This window comes from Diadema setosum, chromosome 22, assembly GCF_964275005.1.
Source record: "Diadema setosum chromosome 22, eeDiaSeto1, whole genome shotgun sequence".
Lineage (NCBI taxonomy): Eukaryota > Metazoa > Echinodermata > Echinoidea > Diadematoida > Diadematidae > Diadema > Diadema setosum.
Genome location: NC_092706.1, coordinates 23841127 through 23864897, shown reverse-complemented (window position 1 = coordinate 23864897; position 23771 = coordinate 23841127).

The following is a 23771-nucleotide window of genomic DNA, read 5'->3' as shown; positions in this document are numbered from 1 at the left end:
TCTTCCTTCAGATTCTGTTATCCTATTTTGTGGGACACACACAAAGTTCTGTGATGTCACTCTGTGAACTCATTTTGTTTTGTGTTCCATACCCCTCAAGCATCAAATCTTGTGTTCACCAATAAGGACTTGATTCAGGTGTGAGTTTCTTCAATTTGTCTTCATCTACAAATGGAATTTGTAGAGGGAGAGGAATTGAAACTCACACCTGAACTTTCACCCCTTTGAATAATACCTTGCTTTCAGGGACTTGATTATTCATTATTTTTTGGTCAGGGTTAATTTCAGTCAGTGACAAGCAGTGTGATAATTCCCCCAGTTTCAGAATAAACTAGGTATATCTTTCCTCCTTTCTGTCTTTTCAAGTGACGTTAACTTAGTTGCCTGGGGAATATTCTTTATCTCTGCATGAGCAGTACCATTGAGATTGACATTAATGAACACTTTTTACATAAAACATAGTTTTTCTTGAATTTGAAGAGAGTCTCTTGAATTTTGAAGCCATCAATAAACTTTTTCTTCGTCATTATGGATGATCGATAATGAAACGATTGTCTTATCTTTGAAGTTGTGATTTTGATTATGCCTGATCAGTGCATGAAAACACACAAACAAACAAAGCAGAGTACTGGATTGTTTCTCAGGAGTGTTATATGACATTTTTAAGATTTACTGTTATTTGTATTTCTGTATTTGCTTACTTCTGTCTTTACATATTTTGAATATATGTGGTTATTCCCTGCTTTACAAAGATATGCAACTTAGTACAAAGCAATGACAATGATAATGATAATGAAAATAGTACTTTGTAGGAGCTTCATGTCCTAGAGCATCAGTGATTGTAAATGTCACTGTAATTTTTAGTGAAGTCAAGGACAGCAACCAGGGTGTTTACAGGTGGATCTCGATTCGGGGTTAGTGTAGTTGCCTGTGCTGCCAAAACCACTAGAAAAGATGGCTAGAGGAGTATTGCACGTCCTCAAATGGCTCATTGAAGAAGTCAGGGAGAATACAGGTCTTACTTTGGAGTACCATTTGTGACCCGCCACAACAAAAGGATCCTAAAGTCGCTGATAGCTGATCAAGAAAACTAAATTTGAAGACAGATCATCAAAATTGGTCAAAACGATTGAATTTCTGTGTTTGACATAAGTTTGTAGTCTATCATCTGCTGAAATTTCGAAGCTAACTGATCGAAGGAAAGGCCCCTGCAAGAAATTAGCGTTTTTCTGGGCCATGATTTTCTGAATTTCAAAGGAACAGAAACGTGTCCGAAGATTTGCATTTAGCGCCACATATACAAGACTCCACCCCTAGCAATGAGGGAGTGATCGTATCGGTCAGTGCGTAGCACCCTGGTTACTGATAGGTCGTGCGTAAACTGCTGGCGCTAAGCTTAAATAAACATTGTGGAGGTTGCTATGATCAGACCTTCTATTGTCAAGAGGTGAAAACTGTCTTACCTTCCCTTGATCACAATTGCGTTAGAAAGAATGCTTTGAAGGCGGTTTTCTTGTAACGCTGGTTTCCTAGACCACTCGACATGGTCTCATAAAATCACCAACATCTCCGCAAACGAGTACTTTTATGAGTCGTGTTATACACAAAATTAACGCGGAAGAGTAAGGGAATAATGTCCTGTCGTTTTCAGAAAATCGTCTTCCCCCGACTTTCGGATCCTTTTCTTGTAGCGGGTCACGTTTTATGGACTGTTGCGTTTTTTTAAAAAGTCCCCAACAACTTCACTCAGTGGGATAATCAGCTTCTGTTTCATCAAGAAGTGACTGTGAGTGGTCTTGTGCTAGTTTTGCGCCACAGTGAGAAGACTGTGTCGTTGAGTGCATGCTGGCTCGTTATATTTTTTATCTTCATGTTTTTGGTCAAAGAGTCGGGTTTTGAAGGTGAGATGCGTAGAAGCTGTCATGTATGTGGCAGCTGGGGGAAGATGTGTACTAGTACTCTGCACAAAGGACATTGGTCTCACTCTTTTTGAGGTGAATGCTTCGATACTGTACCACTCACACAAGCAGCCTCTCAACTTGTGAAAACCCCATGGGTTTAATATGGTTTTAGATGTAGCATGAAAGCAAAGATTTTAATCATCTTTAAACTTCTGGACAAGCTTTTCCTGGAATTCTTTGAGCAATAAGGAATAGGCCTCTGTAGTGCAGCAGTTGTTTGCAAAGTCTTTTTGCTAACATTTTTGTTGTGTAGTATTTGGGTTTTACTTCTGCTTTATAACATGATCTACCCATATCATTCACTGCAATGAATTGGCTGAATGGATTGCTATACTTTTCTTGTTCCAAGTTCACCAGCAGCGTTGATGTAATACTGAAGTTTTTTGTTTGTTTGTTTCTTTGTTTATTTTTTTTTGTAGTGATGTACATGTAGCCAACCCAAGGCATACAAAATCTTCTTTATAGAAAAACAAAACAGAACATATGTTTATTTGTATTTATATAGTGTTTTTATTTTTTTGTGCTGTCTTTGTCTGTTTTACTATGCTTGATTCCCTTATTGTGCAGAGCTTTCTTTCTTTTAGGAGTCGAACGGGTAACATGACCATGTGTTGTATCTGTAAGGATTTTGGCATCTGGTAAAAGCATACTACTAGCTCTCAAAAGACACTCTCTCTTGCCCTTCATTTGACCAGTGAGGATTGTCATTCATTCTATTTCAGTGTTTGACGCTATTTTTTTTCTTCATCCTCTCACACTGTTTTCTCAGCTGCCGCAGGTTGTTGTTGTTGTTGTTTTTTTTTCAGTCTCTCCTCCTCTGCTCTTTGATTCTTTTTGTTCTTCATCAAGTTTCATTTTCTGTTCTTCAAGCAAAATTCTTTGCTGTTCTTCCTTTTCCTTCAGTCGCTTCATCCTTTGTTTTATGTTGTATTATTTTTCTCTTGTCTTTCAGTACAATGCTGTGGTTTATTAATGACTTATTACATAGAGTCTTTTTCTCTTCTGATAAATCCACTACTATTTTATTGATAAACGCATGTTGTGATGTCAGATATGACCATTTGTTTGTGACTATAAAGGTTTACCCTGTTGTGAGATACCTTCAGCTGAATATGACTCCTTTTCTATTTCACACTGGGTACCCCCAATAAGAGACCATACGCTATCAATTAAAATCACACTAACTCTAATGCTCATGGTTCGACATTATTTATTCTGGCATCTAGTGATCACAATACAGTTGCCTTCAAACAAAACCACACTGCGCCATCATACACCGAACAACATTTTCAGAATAAAGCTAACATATTATTATTAAAAAAAAAAAATAATAATAATGAAATGTTGTTCCCCCAATCCAGTAGAACGACCCATGAATGATCAAAGCAAGCCAGGCAATACTGAAAATACTGGTTAAATCTCTTGTACGAACAAAATCTCATTACTGGTATGCGTTTCCAAAAGAACGAAACTCCCTATATCAAGTGAATTATGCCATAGGCACATGCGCTCAAAAAATAGATCTACACTGGAAAAAACGTTCTCACACTAATGAAATTTTGTGTCCATGTTCATGTGAGCAAGGTTAGCTTGTATAGTAAAATGCTCTGGTTTTCTTAATCTTACGGGTTGAAAAGTTTTGAGCAGCAAGCATTGACACATCTATGTATTTATGCACTAAGTTCTTGTACCCTGAAAATTTAACGAGTCCAGATATTTATTTTAACTCTGGGTAGAGCAGTGGTATCTTTAAATATCGATGCGATGCAAATATGCTGCCATGACATGTAAGTTTTCCAGGAACAGATTGTATGTATTATAACTCACAGTAGTATCACAAAGTTGACAGGATTGTGAAATGTTGAGGGTTAGTGCAATGCTCTAGTTTTTTTTTTTTTTTTTTAATGATTGTCATTACTCTTTAATATCACTATAGTAGAGGCAAAGGTGGATGCAAAAATGACTTCATCTGTATTTTGTTTTGTGAAAGTTTTTAAATTAATCTTTATTGAGAAATTTAACACATACATAATTGTAGCATGTAATCTGATTATGCAGTAGAATTAGTTCAATGCTAAATTAGACAAGTCTTACTGTATGGATATTGGTGAACGTATGTGATCATCATCAAACTCATTTGAGAAATATTGCAATCTCTGGAAAATTGTGTAAAATTTACATTTCATATGATTAAATTTTTGATTTGGAACAGCACATGAGCTATATTCATAAACTGTATTGTCGTCGGGGGACAAGACCATGTATCTAAAATTTTGGTGAAAATCACCTCTTTTTTCTTTTTTTTTTTAATCAATTGTCAGATAATCACACAAGTGATATCCTATCCAAATCCTAGCTGACTTATTCCCAAAATGAAGCCACCATGGCATGTCAAGTGAAAGGCAATTCCATTCATTATAGTGCTTTGGCTGCCATGTTTTTTCGCTCTCCTGAACATTTTGATATTTGTGAGATGCAAGGTTTTGTTGCCCCAACAAAGATATATATAGCTACAACACATTTATTGCTGCCACAGTCACACCTGCAACTTATCCTGTGTTTTGTATGGTCAGTGTGCAATTTTTAGCCTTCTTTCAAGAAGTTCTCTTGAATATATTCAAACCACTGTATAAACTGAAATTTTCTCTCCTATTTGATGGCCTAGGAGCACTGAAAATGTATAGCATTAAATGCAAGCCTTTAAATGTTCTACTTTTTTAGTGGAAGCCTGAAAATGACTACATGTATCTTTGTATAAAATGTACTAGATGTAGATGAAATTTAAATGAAATTAATGGCCATGTGGAATAATTAAAGCACATGGTTCCTTCTCCTAAATTTGCAACACAGACACTGCTGTATGTTGCACCTGTACAAAGTGCAGTCATGGAACAATGTCTCAAGCAGCTATTGATGCTTTAGATCATTTCATATGCAAACAGTTAAGAAGAATTAATAAAGTCAAAAGCATTGTTTAACTTAATGACTACTTGTCAATAGGATTTATTATTGACTATAAAAGGGTTATAGCAGTAGAATGAAAAAATCATCATATCTAAATATATATGTAAAACAAAGTTAACAAAAAGACTTGAAAATGATAATGCATGTATTTTTTGTTTTCTTTTTGATAACGAAATGCTGCAGTGTATCGAGCATTTTAATCCATTTATCATCTTAATGTGTAACAGAACAAGATCAATGTAAAGCAGCAAATTGCTGAACAATTGTTGATATATTTTGTTACATATATGTTATTCACACATAACGTACATGTACATGCCTAATAAATTTATTACAAGCTACCTTTTCAAAGCTGATTATGTCTTGCATATTCTGTTTTATTTTATTCCTGTTAAAAGCACTATTTTGTCTGTTCCTTCTTATACAGTCAAACCTGTCTCGGAGACCACCTTTATATAGCGGCCACCTGCTGTATACGACCTCTAAAAATGATTCCCTCTGAGAGGAAAGGCATGCTAGGCAACTTGTCTACAGCGGCCACTTGTCATATAACTGCCACTTTTTTTCGTCTCCCTTGGGTGACCACTATAGACAGGTTTGACTGTATAGAGGAGTTGTTGTAGCACAGCAGATGAGACCATGTATTATAAATCAGGACGTTTGATGGTTTGAGTCCCCCGGCTAGAGCGGTTTGTGCCCCTAGGCAAGGCACCTCATCTTCATTGCTAAGGCCCTTAAAGAAAACGAAAACCCAAAGAGGAATGCGGATTGAGTGAAAGCAGCAACATTGGTAGAACATATTAGTGAAAGTTTTGGTGTTAGAACCACTGGAAAAGGAGACTACTTGAGTTTATGACATAGGATTGTGTGGACAACAATATAAAGAAAATATAAAGAAAATTCAACATGCTTTCACTTTTCTTGCGAATGAAAGAGCACTTGACAAACCGTTTTCAGAAAGCAGGGGGAATAATTACTACCCTTAACATACAAATTACATGTATGTCAGTATCAAGTTCATGAAATGTGTAATTTTCATGAAGAATTAATTTTTGTGGAATTCTCTTTATATGTTCGTTATATTATTGTTCACATAATATGACGTCATACTCTCTAGTAGTCTCCTTATCCAGTGATTACAACACTTAACTTTGAAAATTCATAACTTCGTATCTTAGAATTCATGATGAAATTTAATTCATAACAAAAAAATTGTAAACGACATTCTTGGAACCACGGTTATATTTCATTGGTCAGATATTAATTTTCATAACCATGTTTTAATACTGTCAACTATTGCACAGAGCAAAGCATTTTCTTTTTTAAATTCACAAAATAAATTGTGACTAGGATATTATTTTAGCAATGTGATTGCTCAATGATAGCACAATTGATTTTAAATGTAATCCAAGTATTTTAAACCATGTGTGAAGTATGGAGAGTAAAGAACTGTGTGCTGCCATCTGTTGTTCAATGACTGTACAGTATCCAGGCAAGACAAGCACCTGTGACAGCAATGAGTTTTGCAACTGCCTCCATTTTGGACTGTGCACTCTTTTGCCTATAAACCTCTTTGTCTCATACTTAAAGGGGATGCCTACAGATTCCTCTATACAGTACATGCATCTTTATCATCATCTTCACCAATTCTAGGTGATATCCTTCCTCACGCATATATATGCAAGTAAACAGTAAAGTCAGTTCATTCTGCCAATGATATTATTTGAATTTAATTTTCCTGTAATAAAGAAAGTATTTTTTTTTTTTTTTCTGAATGAAAGCAAATATTAGTGCTTATTAGCCTTGGTCAAAGGCTTTGTCACTGCAGTAATGGTGAGAGAAGTGAGTAAAGGGTTGTTACCAAGAAACCCAGTCAATCCATCAAAGAGAGGCAAGCCCCAGTAAAAGGATCCCTAAATCAGTCAGTCTTTCTTAATATGCGACCCGCCATAATGAAAGGATCCGAAAGTCACTGATGGCTGAGCCAAGAAAATCAAGTTTGTAGTCAGGTCATCAAAATCGGTCAAAACCATCAAATTTCTGCTTTTCACATAGTTTTGTAGTCTAATATTTTGGCTATTATATGCTGAAATTTCAAAGCTAAATGATCAAAGGAAAGGCAAGAAATGAGCATTTTTCTGAGCCATGATTTTCCGACTTTTAACGGAACAGAAACCTGTTCGAAGATTTGAATTTAGTGCCGCAGATAGACTCTGCCCCTAGCAACGTGGGATTGATCTTATTGGTCAGTGCATGGCATCTTGGTCACTGATTGGTCATGCATAGACCCACTGGCGCTGTTTAAAGCTTGAATGATCATTGCGGAGGTTGCTGGCGCATATCTTCTATTGTCAAGAGATGAAAACTCTTTCACCTCCCCTTGATCACAATCGCGTCGGAATGAAAACTTTGAAGGTGGTATTCTCGAAACGTTGATTTCTTAGACCACTCGACATGCTCTCATAAAATCATTGGTATCTCTGCAAACAAGTACTTTTATGAGTCTTGTTATATATGAAATATATGTGACAAATGGATAAATAGTGTGATTAAATTGTATCTTACCTTAATGATACTGAATAGGTATTGATGATGGCTTTACCAGTGGATATTATGTACAGATATTATTGCTCCCTCTTTCATGCTTAACCCGTTCCTTCTTTAATTCTCCAAGAACCTTTCATGCTCACAAGCAAGATTCTTTTTGCCAGTTGACAAGGAATGGACAAGTTGATTCAAACCCGCCAGTGTGAAAGCAGTCAAACAATACATGCATAATTCCATTTTCGTGGTCAATTGCATGTGCCAATGAACGATGCAAATTATATGGCACCTGAAAATAATCTAGCTACAAGTGTATGTGATTGATCGATTACTTATCACTCGACATGCAGAAGTACCACTGCACGCTCTCGCTGTCAGCTGTGCAATATTGTTTAAGCAAAAATGGATATTGCATTACTGACGTCACCAATTTTCATTGATTCCAATGGTAAACTCATCATCAACTCATAGTTTTTGTTCCATTGCACAGCTCTAATGTCACGATAAACAAACCTATGTCCTGTGCAGTCAACAGTTACAAGAACACATTCAGTCATTCATTTTACTGTCTACAACTTCAACTGATCAGTTTTCGTGTACAACTATTAAACTGTGACTGTGCCACTCCACAGCCTTTCATGATAAAAATGGTTGCCATTTCTGTACTAAATTCAAGAATCTGTGTGGACCACATCTGTTGACGTTCGAGGTGTTGTATAAAACAAATAGTGTATGGTCTTTACTCGTGCAATGAAGCAAGATTTCGCACTCGGTGAAAGATGAGGCATACTATTCTACTCAGCTTCGCCTCGTTGAATAGAGCGCCTCTATCTTTCACCTCTTGCAAAATCATGTACCATCGCACTTGTGCCCATTCACTATTTGTATACCAGTACTATCAATCCCGACGTGAGATATGAATAGAGTGTACACTTGGGCACACACTTTTTTTTTTCTTTTTTTTGTAACACTTCTGTATAATGGCACCCAAATGAGGTCAGCAAAAGTAAAGTCTAATGTGCTCAGCTTTGATTGTTATGTGTATCTTCATACAAGTTTGGCAGCAAAACAGGCATGCTGCGATGTTGGAAAAGGTAAATTACACAAAATACAAGCAGTTCTGAGACAGAAAAAAAAGGCATGTATATGATAGCAGAAATTCTAATCTTCTAGAAAAGTAACTTTTAACTTAGTGTGATAGTAGCAAATATGAATTCATGCCACAAGTGCAGACATTCTTGTTTGCATTTTGGTAATTGAGTATGCCCAGTTCCTGCCTATGAGTTGATGCTGCTGGTACCTGATATACCAGGTTCCCAAAAGGAATGGAATAATGTTGATGCAAATGGGAATTTCTTCATTGAGTAAAGTAAAAGTCTATGGAACCTGCACTGTATAATAACAGGTGAACATGTAACTTTAGAAATCTTATTTTGTTGACACTTGTAATATGAAACTTGTGTGACTAATTCTGATAGGATTGTGTTAAAAGAGCTGTGATGTGATTCATGAGCAAATAGGAGAACTATACCTTTATTCAAGAATTAAAGTTAAAAAAAAAAAACAGTCCTGCAGCAACCACATCTCAGTGCAGATAATGATTCATAAAAAAGCATGTTCACGTATTATTGAAAAAGCTTTTTCGGACACCCACGTTTTAGGGCTTGATTGAAGGATCTATTTTATTTATTTATTTATTTTTTGACAGTGTATGCAGCATTTGTGATATAAACAATTACCGCAGCCACAGGAATGTGAAGTATTCCTTCGTTGTGTGGAAACAAACAAATGGATTCACACCTTGGTCAGATCCGCAGCAGATAGCGAAGATAATCGGCTTTTGTGTCTCAGCAAAAATTCTTTGATCAGCGGCCATCAGCCTTGACTTTGAAAACAACTTTACAGGAAGTTGGGAAGGGAGCGTGCCTTTTGATCCACCCTCAGCGTCAGCTGTAAAATCACTGATTTGAAGAAAACAAAACAACAAAAGAAGCTATTGTCTCTATGTCAACAACTGTCATTCCGTATTTGCTGGGATACGGTTGGTATCACTGCCATCCTCACATATTATTTGGTAGAATTCTCACACAGTCCTCTGTGGTGTGCAACCATCTGCTAAAGTGTCAGAGCGCCCTCTAGTGTTCACAGAATGGAGTGTGTGCTGTGCGAGAGTGAGTAGTAGATTCTCTAAAGAACCGTAGCTTTTGAAGTCGTGTATTTCAAACTCTGTGAAATGTATTCAGTTCCCCAGTCTAAGCTATAGAGTTTAATGCATTGATATAAGTATGTCTACTATATAATTTCCCTGAATGTTACACGTAGTTGCTATGAAAGCACATGCATAGCTGTTACTCAGGGGTCTTGTTGGGTGATCCGAGTATCCTCTTGGATCATTTTCCATTTGGTTTTCATCCAGGAATACATTGATAAAACAAGTTTATTAACAGTTCTAACAAATGTCAGATTGTTCACCAGGGCCCCGTTTTATCAAAAGATATAATCGATTATAAATTTCCTCACCACAGCGGCTGCCATAGACATATAATAGAAATCAACTATATAATCAATTATAAGACTACATAAAACAGGGCCCAGGTAATTGTTACTTAATTGTTACAAATATGAGAATACTGCTTGGTTTTATTTTTTATTTTTTATTTTTTTAATTTTTATTTATTTATTTATTTATTTGTTTATTATTATTATTATTATATATATATATTTTTTTTTTTTTTTGGGGGGGGGGGGGGGAGAGCTGGGTAGGAAGGTACAGTACAGCTGAAGAGGCATGCAAATAAAGGGCTAGCTACTATCTTTTTTGGCCTGGAATACATCTCTGTGCTTGCTTGTCGGAGGGTTAAAAAACTTCTGTGACAAAAAGAGCAGGGAGAGATTTGTATGGCTTGGCCACTAATAAGTAAACATCTATTTTATGGATGTTTAGCCCCAAATATTTGTTGCTGTATTCCCCACAGAGACGTTTGATCGTTTCTCGTTTTCACCAGCATTGTCCTCTGTGCTGCCTACTGATTTTTGCACACACATTTCTGGCCCCGGAGCACTGGATTTCCTCAACTTCTTCCTAGGGTCTGTTTGTTTTCTAGCCGTGCCTAATTCACGGCGTACCTCGTGCTGGGAACGCCGTCGTCTTGGAGTACTTTGCGTGAACCCGAACGCCTAAATTTGGCACGCTCACGAATCCCCAAAAGTACACTCTGTCACCTTTTTTTAAGTGATGCTATGCATGATACTGTTGATGGCTTGTGGGATTGGAAAGATATTTTGTGTCAATATACTTGTATATGTTTATAGGTGTCTATGCATATTTCTACATTTATATCTTTATGTTTATATATTTATCTGTCTATTGTATATTGTATTTGCATTTATATACAATCATATTTGTATATGTATATACATGTGTGATTTCATATGTATTCACATATGCATTTTGTATGAGAGAGAGAGAGAGAGAGAAAGGTATTTGAAGATTTGCAGAATAACATACTTTAATCATTGTTACATATTTCTCAAAGCTCATATGTGGGTGCAAACCACAATACTTCCTTCGGAAGAGCAAATATTGACAAATGGCGGGTTTACTCATTTTGTTGTTGCAATCTTTCTCATTGTTTGCACTATTGCAAAGCACTAAAATAGATTTCTATCAAGATATCACTCTTATCCATGTTCTCATCACATGTGGGAGTGTGTTCCTTTGTTAGTATCATACAGAGATTCATTATCACATCCGCCAAGGAAGGAGGTTACATTTGTGTTTTCATTGGCGTTGGTTTGTTTGTTCGTTTGTTTGTCTATGTGCAAAATAACTCAAAAAGTTGTGGACGGATTTGGATGAAACTTGCTGGAAATGTTGATAACAGCACAAGGAACAGATGATAAAATTTTCTTTAGTGATCTGTGAATTTTATGGATTTTTGAAGGATTTGTTATCTTTTTGCAAATAGGGTCAATGAACACAATTTTCAACATGTGTGCATGAGTAGAAATTAGCTGCTTGGTGGAGGTCTGTGCTCTCAGAGTGCTTTTCTTTTTATTAGTATAGTTTTTTTTTTTAATGACCATTTGATATCTGTGCAAATAAAGCGAACTAGTAACATGGCCGGATGCAGTTTTAAGTCATGTCACTCACAGAAACATGAATATGGAGCCTGTAGTCACAGACGTTTGTGTAATCTGTGAAGCAAAACAGTTTTCTTTTGATTTATTTGCTCAGTAAATGGAATATAAAGCTTCCACAATTGTAAGCAGGCACAAGTATCAAATATTTACATAAAAAATGAACAAATATGAATACCAGACTGAGGGGAAAACAGCAGAAGAGGATTAAAGATTATCCATAGATTTAGGCCAGCCTGAATGTTGACATACATGTATTAGTATAACATTTCCGGCGTGCTATTGGCTTCCTGAGCTAGTTAGCAAAATGTAAACATTGAAATGACAAGAATATACAAACAATCATGTACAGCCTGCCACTAGTATGTTAGCTACATCATGTGATATTCTTCCAACAATACACATATTTCTGGGATATCAAGTATGACATATATGTGTCACTGTACATACAAAACAACTACCAAGACAAAAATGGAAGTTTCACAGGACACGACTCTCATGCTAAACCTCGGTTACAAGTGTGTGGTTTTTTTTTTTTTAGATCTATGGGAACAAATGAAACGTTACAAGTTATCTCTCAAACACACATATTATGCACATACACAAATGATGTTGCTTTGTTATTTCTCAACAGATTGTGTTTTGTTTTTTTTTGTGTGTGTGTGGCTTATTAATACATGATTCAGAAATTGGTTCAGATTAGTCAAGGTATAGGCGAAGAAAAAAAACAAGAAAAGAAAATTTAAACCTCCTCTTTCGGCACATGAAAGTAAATTCTCTGGTAAAGATATTGGTAATTTGCAGGCATGGTATGAAAGATGTTTACAACTGAGAGATAATTGTTTTATAAATACAACATGAGAATTTAGTGTGGAAATTTATTGTATTAAATGCAGATTAATGGCCTTGTCAGTGATGATCTAATAATTGTTTTTCTTTTAAACCATTTCATGCGCTTCCTAGATGATATCTCTCTGATAATATCCTTGTGAAATAATATCTGACATGAGCTCTTGTAGATCTGTATACTAGTGGTACAGACTGTTGTACAGTTCAACCTCGATTATCCGGCCATGTCGGGACCGGCGCTCATTCGGATATTAAAGCGAATTGGCCAGATATGGGAGACACAATGTTAAAGGGACTGTACAGTACTGGTTGAGGTGGGAATTCGTGTTTTGAACATTCCCAAGTGAGATAATGAAAAGCCTCTTATGAAATATGAAAGAGCATGTCATTTTAAGAAGGATTCAACGTTTGTTTGATGAAAATTGGTTTTCAAATGGCTGAGATATCCAAAAAAGTGCTAATAATAAAGGCGACATGCCACAACTTTATTAGGATCTCTTTGTTTCACTTTGTTTTTGGATATCTCAGCCATTTCAAAACCGATTTTCATCGAATAAACTTTTGATACCCCTTAGAACTGCATGCTCTTTGACATCTCATAGAGTGGTTTCTGAATATCTCGCAAAACGTTAAAAGCTAAATCCTCACCTCAACCAGAACTGTACACACCCTTTAATGTATAGTGTATAGCTGCCGTCCAAGCTGCCATCCCAGTGCATTGGCAGCTAGGCAGGTAGCGTACCCCGGAATGGTGGTGTAATCTATGCTAGCCTGCGCAAAATTGTAGTCCCTTCTTCACAAAAATAAAGTATATCTTTATGTGAATATCATACATGCTTTACCTCATTAAATATTGAGAAACCTATCATGCACATCCTATGAAATTAGTGAAATTGATCCATGAAAGTCACTGTTTTTTTCTCAATTTTTGGATGAAAAAAAAAGTCCTTCACTGCGTGAACGCGTCCGGATAAAAGGAGCCCAGATAATTGAGGTCGAACTGTATTAGTTAGTGTATTTGATGTTGATTTACATCATTGGAGAGACAAATTATTGGCCCATTTTATGACCTAATGCTGTCCTCAGTAATCCTGTTTAGCCGTAGAAGCAGTGCCTGTACAAGTATCTGCAAGGAGCTTGATGTTTTAAAAGGAGAGGCGAATGTGTGTACGTGTATTTGTTTTCAGAGTTCAAGCAATACTTCTGACTTTGATAGAGCAGCCAAAAATTTAATCGGGGTAATGAAATGTGCATTGCTCAGCGGGGCATGATTATGCGGTGTTGCGGGTCAGATGTATGAATGGGCGATGGTGCATGTCATTGTCATCCGGCCCAAACTTTTATAGTGGGCGATATCTCTTTCGAGGGGTGTTTTATGGTGGATTGAGCCCCACCGATACTTAGCAAGATCAAATATTTATGAGAGATCTCCTTTTGTCGCTGGCTCTGACTTGTGTAGAAAAGGGAAGATTATGTTTGTTTGTTTCATTTTTTTTTTCTTCTATGAAACCGAGGAGGTTTTGGTGCGTTGACTCTATCTAATTTGTTTGATTGCATTTGAGTTGATTCAGTATAATTTGTTTTCATTTCCAAGCAACAGCGACAGCATGTGCTTTCTGAATTTAATGCTCAAACTGAATATGCATTGAATGTGTTTGAAATGGAAGCTAGACTACTGCTATCACATCTTAATTAGGAATGTCCGATGTCAAGTTTTTATACAGACTCATGGTGCACAAACACTAATTTTGTGTCATTACTCAAAAAAGCCAAATGTGAAGAACATCGCTTAAAGTTTGTGGTATGGAGTGCTGGTGGATGTCTTGTGTCGTACATGTTGGGTACGTGGCCAGGATCTAAAAAAGGGTGAAATTTAGAGCATTTAGTCAATGAATGTTTGGTATAGCAGGAGAATGCCTCTTAATTTGCCTGCTCAGCGGCTCGGAGTGAAAAGGGAAGAATGGTTTGACACTTGAATGGTCAAATTTGATCCTGGACCATCACCTATACTTTAAGAAGGCTCCCCTGACAGCACTCAATTTATCTTAAAAAAATGGCAAATTGAGCGTAACTGTGAACAGTCTTGCCAAGAGCACGTTTCATTTCGCATTCCTTGCCAGGGATGGCCATTCACGTGCAGCACGGATGCCTTAGTAAAACGTTTTTTTTTCCCCCCTTCCCTTTAAAACTCCGCTCCAGACCTTAAGCATGCTAAAAATACTCCAATCTGGATGCTTTTGACTGAAACTTCTGCCTCGACAAGTCATTCATTCTTTTTGCCGCAGCGCTGATTTTGTTTGGAAGCCCCCCGCTGAGACGGCAAGTGGGGGTTCGGAAGGAGATAATGGGAAGTGAAAGTGAGGCCAAGAAAGAGCAAATCCGGCAATTGTCTCATTGACGAAAACTATTCATGAAGTCAGCGGTAATCAGTATTATTTCACGGCTTCCGTGGGATTAAAATCGCAGAAGGGTAAGAATGAGACTAAGGATAGGAAGAGAGAGAGAGAGAGAGAGAGGGAGAGAGAGGGAGAGACAGAAATTCTTTTTAAAGTAAACATTTGCAGTGCTATTTTCAAAAGAGCCAGTAGTCAAACACAGAGTGCTTGTCAGTGGAGATAAAGCTTGCCGGCCTTTCAGATCCACATTGTGGGCACTATGTGGCTATTCCAGTAGTTTCACCAACCGGAGAGGAAAGAGAGCCCTCGTGTGGTGGCAGAGGGAAGGTGCACTTTGCAGCGAGCTTGGCCATTCTCTCTCTTGGCCAGGAATTCTGTGACATTCCTGCAGTGAAAGATGAACATTGTGTAGATAAGCTTCTCCTGTGAGCATTTTAAACTGTTTGTAACTTCTAACTCCCTCCCCCATCCCCCCCCCCCATTCGCAAATCTGGAAGGGGGGGGGGGGTTCAAGTAAAGGGGGTCACAGAAAAAGGTCAATATACACATCTTGAAAATGAGTATGTTTTGTCCAAGATATCAATCACATGTAATGAATAAGCATGTCACATTTAAAATGATAATAACAAATTAAATATATTCAAATACATTTGTACATGTAAAACAGAGAAACAAACTAAAAGAAACTCCATATCTCATGACTGCTGTGTATCATCACACATGTTCATGGAAGTGAAAACAAATTGTGTAAATCTTTACAGCTATTTTTGGTTTCTAATTCCTTAATTCATACCATTTCCAGAAAAAAAAGAATGTTTCAATATGAAAGTGGGTTTCAAAAGAATGCTTATTTTCACAAACTTAAGAAGTGTGCATTTAGTGAGTCTGTTGACAAGGCAAGAGAGAGATCTAGTCCACTAGGGGCCATAGAATGTTTCTCTTTTTTTTTTTGGGGGGGGGGGGCCTCAATCAATGGTAACCCCCAGACACGAATAATTTTTTTTCTCTTTTTATTTTTTTATGCAACCATAAAACAAACAAATCACACAATATAAACAATGTACAAATGTCCAGCCTATAGCATTAAAAAGGGTTCAGTAAACAAGTCACACTAAACTATCTGCCATAATGGAATAACACAAGAAGATGGATGTCTATGAGATATATGAAAATAGAGGATCAACCATTACAAAAGCATGGACCACTTCCTCAAATGACATTGTAATTTACCTTTCTTTTGTGCTATAGCATATTCAGTTTTCTGTTTATACTTTACTAAAGTGAATAATTGAAGGATAGAACCTTAGGATAGTCATGGGTGTTGCCATTTCATTTTTTGTTCTGATTTTTGTTCTTGTTTTTGAACCCCCCTTTTCTGTTTCCCCTGTCTATGATATAAGGCTACAGGTAATTATCAGAAAAATATGGAATTATCTTGCGTTTTCAAACATCCTTCACTGTTGTAAAAGATGAAAGACATATGCTCTTGTTCCAGACAATGATGTCTGCTGAATTTTATATCAACTGAAACCCTGAATCTTGTTGAATGTAAAATAGAATCCTTTCCTCTGTCATGACTTTAATGCATACACTGAAGTCTAAGGCATTTGTTTTCCAATTGATGCAACACTGGCCTAGGGTTTCCATGTCTTGAAATAAAGTTTATCCTTTTTTGTGTGTGTTTTTGTCTTGAATTCCCGCATTCCACCTTTAACTAATTCCTCAGTGATCCAGAGTCAAACATTTCCCTTTGTGAGTGGAGATACTACTAATGCTAAGGTTGTTTAACTGTAGGTTTATCATACACAATTTTTTCCAAAAATGAATTTTATGATTCATGACCAGTATATATGAAGAGAATATAAGGTGATATCATTATTTTTTCACTGAACCATAACTGTAGATGGTTTAGTCTAGAAACAATTTTATTGTAATTATTGTTCACATTTTGTAGGTGATATCACTATTTTTCTCACTAAACCATAACTGTAGATGGTTTAGTCTGGAAACAATTTTATCATAACTTGTTTTCATTTTGTATATTTAACTATACATAACATTGATTATACTGATTAACCTTTTTTACTGGTTATTTCTATCCCTAACTCACATTTAGAAGTATTTTGAAGCACTAAAGCTGAGATATTGTTTCATCTGCAAATGGTAAACAATACTTTTAAAACTGAGCAGCCCAGTCCTGTGATGAGACATACAACATTCCTTTAAGAAGCTCGTGCAACTATTTTTTTTTTTTACATGAGAGTGAAAATAGAGAGGACAAAATAAAGGAGAAGGTTGTATGAAAAGAAAGCCACGAAAACAAAGCAAGGTAATCCAATACTTCTACACTCATTGTATAGACACAAACAGACTGAAATTAATACATTTCATGCATTGTGTGGGGGAAATTTCTTTGTCTGACTATATATATACAATGTCTTGAGACATGCTGTCCTTGATACAGTTATGAATTGTGATCAGATTTGATTTCTTTTCTTCTTTTTTTTTCAAGGAGGAAAGTCAGAGGGGTTTGGTTTACAAAGTAAGCAAGGAATATACACCGCAGGGGAAGAGGCACACTGGTCTTTCAGTTCCAGTAAACAGTGCGATCAAAATCTGTGGTCGTAGACCTGTGAAACTGATATACAAGAGTTTTCACACCCACACTAGTACTTGTTTTTTAACCCGCTGAGGACGGACTGATTTTGCTATAAAACACACATTTCCCATAGACACCTGCCCAAGTATTCTTCAGCGGGTTAATATGTGTGTGTGTGTGTGGAAACATGTTTCATACTTTTCAATACCAAATTGTTTGGTGTTTGTTTTAAATATCGTTTGAATGGAAGTGAATGAATACTGTAAGGCAAGATATTTTCGTGGCACAAAATTTTTGTGAATTGGAGCCTTTGGTCCCTCGTGGGGATGAAATTTTTTGCAAATTGTAACTGACATTCAATGTAAGACAAGAACTGCATGCATTTTAATTTCGCGAATCTTCTTGGCTCTTGCGAAATTTGCAAAAAATTAAAGTGCAAGCGAGCATTCCTTGTTTTACAGTAGTATTGAAAAAAAAAAAAACAAGTTTTTATTGTATCAGATGTTGGAAAGTCAACTTTGAAGTGTTGTTTCATGTGAGCAGGTTTCTGAAACAGCATTGAATCATGCAATCATGAGTTGGCGACTGTGTTTTTCCAGTTTGATTCTCAGTTCATGTTTACAGTCTGAATGTTTTGACCTCAGAAAAAAAAAGAACATGGTTGAGGAGGTATAAATAGCATACTTCGACCTTGCCCTTGTATTTTTCCTGTTGTTTATATGTGCAAATGCACCCTTGCATGCTGCCATGTGAAAGAGTTTCATGTTTGATTGATGGGCTGTGGAGTTTGGGACACCCCCATTTGCATGCTACTGTCATTTGCATGCTACTGTCATTTGCATTTGGTGGCTGGCATATATGCAAGAAGAATCATTTCGGACCGCAAACATTCCACAATGCTAAACACGTTTCAGAAAACTTGGTTGAGAACGAAGTCGTTTTGTGAGTCTGAAACCTCTCTTACAGTTGTAGTGATGGTTGCTATAGTAGAGTTTGTCCACAGTATTTTTTATAATGGTAGACAAATACTTAAGTCCCATTAGGCATTTGATAGAAGCAGCTAGGCGTGTGATCCCCCCCTCTTCTTTTTTTTTTTGTCTCTGTATTGTGACCCGCTACAACAAAATGATCCTAAAGTCGGGCGAGGTCGATTATTTGAAAATTGCATGATATAATCCCCTAATCTTTCTGCTTTAAATTGATATATAACACATTTTATAACAATAATAGGCTGCGGAGATATCAACGTTTAAAAGAGAGCATGTCGAGACGTCTGGAAAATCACTGTTTCGAGAAAAGCGCCCTAAAAGTCTTCCTTTCGACGCAATCGCGATCAAGGGACACGCAAGTCAGTTTTCACCTCTGGACAATAGAAGGTAAGCCCTGGCAACCGCCGAAGAGTTCATTCAAGCACATCAGCGTCGGCGGTCTCCTCACCAACCAATCAGTGACCAGGATGTGAGAAGCGGCTGATCATAGCACACCCCACCCGCACGCACCAGTCAACTGAGCAGTGTGCGAGCTTCACGCTTCGGTTAGCAGCAAGCAGTAAACTGACCAATGAGATCACTGTGGTCGTTGTTAGGGGCGGAACCTATCTCTGGCGCTCAATCCAAATTTTTGAACCAGTTTCTGCTTCGTTTAAATGCCAAAAAACATGGCTCAGAAAAACGCTATTTTTTATCTTTCCTTTGATCATTTTGCTTCAAAATTTTGACAGATGATAGAAGACATGTTAAACTCCAATAATATATCAAAATCAGAAATCGTAAGTTTTGACCAATTTTAGTGCTCTGACTTCAAACTCGATTTTCACGGCTTCGACCGTGCGCGACTTTAGGACCTTTTTGTTGTAGCGGGTCACATATCACTTGCTCAGTGAGCACTTGTAAGTGTGTGAAAGGATTAAGTGACCATGATGCTCCTAGATCTAGGGCTTGGATTAATTCTTATCCCAAATTAGAATGAATAGGGCTAGACACTATCCCTATTTTCTTCTGCTACTTAAGGCCACCATTCATTTATTGCCCTGTGTAGGTAAGTATGTAGCTTTTAGAGCAGGGTGGATCCACTAATTCCGTAAAGAGGGGGCACCTTTACAAAATTAAAGGGGGGTGCGTGCACCCCTCCCCCATTCTTTTTTTTATTTCTTTTAACATAAAGGGGGGGGGGGGGCACGCCCGGTGTGCTCCCCCTGGATCCGCCACTGTTTTAGAGTATATTTTAGGCAATGCCCTTATCACCACTCTTTTTTTCTTTTCTTTTTTTTTTTTTAGTTGATGGTAGCTCCTCAAGATCAACTGTAACACCAGAGGATCTTGAAAAACATGGGAAACATTGGACAAGAAATACAGACTGTGAAGAAGAAAGAGAATGTGTTTAGGAAAGATGGAAGAGAGAGGGTGGGGAAGAGGGGGGGGGGGGAAACAGGGGACGTTCTTGAAAATACTACAGGAGATTACCAAGTGACTAGAATGAGTAGCCTTTTTGTGTAGTTTGCTGTTTGTAAACACAATTCAAAAGGTTGTTGGCTTATTGGGTGGATTAGCTCTATTCAAGTGTCAACTCCAAGCTGGTTACCACACACAGAGGGCAGCTACATTGTATCCCACCAACTTCTATCCCCCTTTCTTTGCCTAAAGTTTTAAGGATGTATCAGTACTTTGGCAGGAACTATCATCTCCCTCGTGCCACCCTCCCCCCCCCCCCAAAAAAAAAAAAAACAGTAAAGAGGAAGATGCAAGAATACAAATACAAAGTCCAGTAGATATAACCTTCTACAGTAGAATGGACTTTTTTGATGGTTGCCGGAAGAGGGTACAGCACAACAAAAACAGCATGGAACTTGCCGAAAATAACTAGGAAACTTTGGTTTCATGTGTAATCCAAGTCAATACCGTAACCTTTGATAGATCTGGAGAGAGAGGAAAAAAAATGTTATGCTTGCATACATGTAATTGTGCAAATTGAAAGAGAAGTTTCAGATGCCTTCATATTTGTGACTTTTGGTACAATCCAGAAAAACCAACGCACAGAGTTTTGTGTGTATTACTGCCCTCTACAGTTCAAAATATACCATTTTCATTACATTTGCTGTTTTGAAAACATAGAGTGTAGTTGAGTGACAGGAAGGGAGGATGATATGTCATGGTATTTTACCTTTTTTTCTGTATTTAAGAACAAATGATTATGAGCAAATGACAAATACTTATTCAATGCTCTTTTGTTTTTCAAAGAAATGATGAAAGTATACATTGGATATTCACACTCTACAATGCCATGTAATATCAGTGCTTTACACAAGGTTTTCGTAAAATCATGAATGATCAAAGTCATAATGTTAATCCTTTTTCCTTACTTTATATCAAGCTTTGGTAATTTGCATTGATAGCTTTGGAGTACAGAAATATACAAACATCTGGAGATGTTAACAAAGGAAGAAATAATAGAAGAAGAAGCAGAAGAAGAAGCAGAAGAAGAAGAAGAAGAAGAAGAAGAAGAAGAAGAAGAAGAAGAAGAAGAAGAAGAAGAAAAAGAAAAAGAAGAGAAATCTCAATAGTAATATTTCATTTTATTTTATTTTAGTTCACTAGTATATAGTATCCGAAAGAACTTGCATGGATCCTAGCTATTGAATATTTCCAAGGTAAATCTGGTTTTAAAAGAAGAAGGAGGAGGAGGAGGAGGAGGAAAAGAAGAAGAAGAAGAAGAAGAAGAAGAAAAAGAAAAAGAAACAAACAAAGATGTATCCCAATACCCCAAGATAAATCAGTACAGGTGCGCAGCATACTGAAAGGGATAAAGATAAGCTGGTCAACTGGTGAAGAATAAGGATTGGAAGAGAGAAGGGGGGGGGGGGGGCTGGGGAGGAGGGAGGGGAGAGAGTAGCTGTGATGTAGAGATGTAGATTACTAGGCTTACATTCCATCTCTGAGCCTTTTACCTACTCCAAGACCAGAAATTTTCGCTTGCACAAAACTTTTGCGAATTTTGCAAGGAGCAGAGACTTGCAAAAGTAAAATGCATCACAAAAGTGTTTGCCTCCACAATGCAATGAATGCCATTGGCAATGTGTGAAAGTGTTATACAATGAACATTTCTGGTTTTACAGTGTGTATGTTTGTAGTTTGTGTTTTGTTGTTGTTGTTGTTGTTGTTTTTTTTTTACACATGTACAGATGTATACACTGCACATAGGTACACCCACATACATGTATCACAAATACTGCACACACACACACACACCCTTACACACAACATACATACATGTATACATGTACATGTGGAGAGGGGTAAGATTAAAGCATACCAAATACAAAACCTTATGATTTGCCTTGTCTTCACAAGTGTAGGTTGGTGGATTGAATTTAGTATTTTGTTCGTTTGTTTGTTTTCATACCAGAGTAAATAATGCTTCCTAATGTCAGCAAATCTGATTGTGTATTCTACTATCTGTAAAGGGGGGGGGGGGGGGGTAGAAATCCCTTGATCTTGTCAAACACAAGAAAATGCTAATGTTATTTAGACTGCAAACATGACCCCAAGGTTCACAAACAGTGCTCAAGACCAACGTCAACACTGACCGGTAATATACCTGGCCTGGGCACAGACACAACAGCCTAGTCTAAAATTTCCAGACCCAGTCATTGTGCATGCTAATTTATCAAAATGTAGACTGAAAAAAAAAACAAAAAATAACATAGAGCAATTCAACTTTTAAAAAAATATTTATACTCAAACACAAATCAATTCAGTGTAATACATTTTCAATACCTCTGTGTCTGATATCGCAACCTGTCAATCATATTGATTGAGTACCCTATATGAATTCCCCCCCCCCAAAAAAAAAAAGGCAAATTGTTTTACATGTTTCAGGCTTGATAATGAAAAGAGTCATTTTACAGGAAAGCACAACATACATTGTAGTTTAGTAGAAGCCCAGGCTGTGGACTGTGAGATGCGGGGTCCATTACATACAAGAATTTAAATCTTGCTTGTTTGATAGGAATGTGTGAATAGATATTGTATTCCCAGCTGTTCACAGTTGGCAAGACAAACAAACAAACGAATAAACAAATGAACATGTAATAAAACTCAGCTGCAAACGAAGTACTTTAAATTTCCAAACTGTGTGTTTAAGCAATGACCAAAGTATGACTCTACCCAGGCATCCTTACCTTGTGCCTAGTGCCCTATGAGTTGCATCGTGGAATTTCTGAAAGAATTCATTTTTTTTTTTTCATTATGTGCAGGTGTGCTGTCCACATACACATGCTTCATGATGCTTATTTTGGCAGGTGGCTTATCATAAAAGAAGAAGGAAAAATTCAAGATGTACTGATTTTTCTTTTATTACTATGTGGATCATGAAGGTGATATTTGGTGATACCCACTTACAAGAGTTTTTGATTATCATATAGCATACCAGAACTTGATGTTTTTTAAAGACTCATCTTCGGGTGTGTATGAACGAGAAACGAGAAGACCTTGGTTCAAATCCTACCTGATGCATTATTAACCAAAATAAAAAAAAAGAAGTTTTGTTTATAATTGGAAACAAAGCATTTACTAACCTACATTGTGTTGTCATACCATCACGTGGCGGTCTCTAGTGGCCTATTTTGTATTATTTAGAGATTACAATGTCTGAATTTTCTATTGTCCAATGTTTTTTATTGTTTTGCATATCTTTTGTATTTACATTTCTGTATAAAAAATGTATTTGTATGGTAAGGCTCTTAATATGTAAGTGTGAACATTTTTTTTTTTCAGTGTTTGGCATTGATTAAAAAAAAAAATATTAAGGAAACATGACTCAGGTCAGTGATTATTTTAGGTATTCTATGCCGGCTAAAAACTTATACCTTGCTTTTGAGCTGGTAGTCTATGGTGGGGATAGCAGAATCTAAACAAAAGGGAAAGAAGTCAGTCGAAGTGATGATAGACTTCAAAGGGATACGGCAGGTGGATTAAAGAATTAGAACACCTGCTCAGAGCCACCGCTGCTGTGACCATTCTAGCACATCTATACGTCTATTCACGTTTGAATTATCACGGTATTAAATACTACGGTAATTTCTTGGCACCATTTTCTCATCAGCAAAATACCACAGTAATAGATATCACGGTAATTTGTATGGTGCTGCTCTCATATAAAGCCTTCACGATCGTGGCGAGTGGTTTGTGCGGCACGGAGATGAATGCAACACGCTGCCTCCCTTCATTCTGTATCAAATGTCGTGACACCGAATGAGAATAGCGCTGGCTCAATGGGTCAGCGAACACAAACTGCGCTCAAAATCACCTGACCCAAAATGGC